A 1757-nucleotide genomic window follows, 5' to 3' on the forward strand; every position below is an offset into this window, starting at 1 on the left:
GTCCCCCCACACACCCCCCCCCCCGCATCCCCAGCCAAAGCCGAGTGGGCGAGATCAGATGCCAGGGGGGGGACCGCCGGGGAGGTATAAGAAGCCGCAGGACCGGGAGCAGCCCCGTAGCGACCGGTGGCAGTGGGACGTGCTGGGAGAGGAAGAGGAGAGCGTCTGTCTGTCCATCCTGCCAGGTGAGTGTTGCCTGCTCTGCTGCCTGGGCCATTGGCCATTTTTGGTGCACGGATTCTGCTGTTTTTGTAAAACACTTGGGGGCAGGGACATTAGTGCTGGACTGTGGCTGGAAGGAGGGTGGTTTGGGGCTGAAAGGGGAACGATGTGGCCAAAAGGATTTCAGCATGGCTGAGCCAGAGGTCATGGGTGGAGGGGCCGGGTAGCAGCGCAGGAGAGCTTAGCCAAGCCAGGAGGGGGCGGAGCAGCCCGTAGCGACTCGGTGGCAGTGGGACGTGCTGGGAGAGGAAGAGGAGAGCGTCTGTCTGTCCGTCCGTCCACCTGCCAGGTGAGTGTTGCCTGCTCTGCTGCCTGGGCCCTTCCAGTGCTTTGGTGCACGGATTCTGCTGTTTTTGTAAAACACTTGGGGGCAGGGACATTAGTGCTGGACTGTGGCTGGAAGGAGGGTGGTTTGGGGCTGAAAGGGGAACGATGTGGCCAAAAGGATTTCAGCATGGCTGAGCCAGAGGTCATGGGTGGAGGGGCCGGGTAGCAGCGCAGGAGAGCTTAGCCAAGCCAGGAGGGGTCCGAGTCCCCTCTCTGGGGCTTGGGAGATGCAGAGGAGGAGTTCAGCTCTTCTCTCCTCCACCCTTCATCGCCTTGTCCCTAATTCCCGGGCTCTGGAGAGGGCTGAGCCCATGGCACCACTCAGCTCCTGCTCCCTTCGCACCTTCTCTTGCTGCTGCCCAAGAAACCCTGCAGGCGAGGATGCCCGAGCTTCACCTCCTGCAGCACCTGAGGGCATCAAAGATCCTGTGTTTCAGACTAATCCCTTGTTTTCCCATGGGGAAGAGGATCTTCTCCTCCCCCCCATATCAATTTCTTCTTTCTCCCCAGCATCCCTGCGGTTGCATAAAGAGGCAACTCTGCCCACGTGCCCCTGGGGCTTAAAATCCTGCCTAGGCTTAAGCTCTTGCTAATGTCAGAGCTGCCTAACTTTAAGAAGGGGAGCTCATCCTATCTAATCTCCCAGCGAATCAGCTGGTGATCAGTGCATTATTTATGGTTTAATTCTGGACGCCAGGCTTGAGCAAGCAAAACACAGGCAGCAGCTGGGAGGTCTAGGCAGCCCCGGCCAGGCTCCCGGTGTGAAGGCAGGGCTGCCAGCACTGCCCTCCCAGAGCCAGCTCTGGCGCTGCCGGCCAGGGATGGGGACGGAGGGGCCGTGGGTCGGGGCCGTGCGCCCCAAGACCCCCCTGCCCGCAGGGCAGCTAAACTGCCCTCGGCCTTTCTGCCTGTGGTTTCCTCGCTGTCCCGTGAGTGACGGGACAAAACGAGCCTGTTCCTGCCATGACAGCCAGTTTCCTGCAGACAAGAAAAATTCATAAAATTGAAACTCCGTAAGCCCTTTTGTTTATTTTCTTGCCTTTCCCAGCCTTGAACTCGCTCCCTTGGGAGTCACCCCTGTGCTTTCTATTTTCTGAAGCCTGTCCTGCCTGGGGCATAGCTCTGCCTTTTTCTCTTCCACCTCCTCTTCACTGCCTTTTCAGACGGGGGTGAGGGGCTTGCTTGGCTCGGCTGCCCCGCTGGGTCTC

Source organism: Aptenodytes forsteri, unplaced genomic scaffold, assembly GCF_000699145.1.
Source record: "Aptenodytes forsteri isolate BGI_AS27 unplaced genomic scaffold, ASM69914v1 Scaffold72, whole genome shotgun sequence".
In the NCBI taxonomy this organism is placed as follows: domain Eukaryota; kingdom Metazoa; phylum Chordata; class Aves; order Sphenisciformes; family Spheniscidae; genus Aptenodytes; species Aptenodytes forsteri.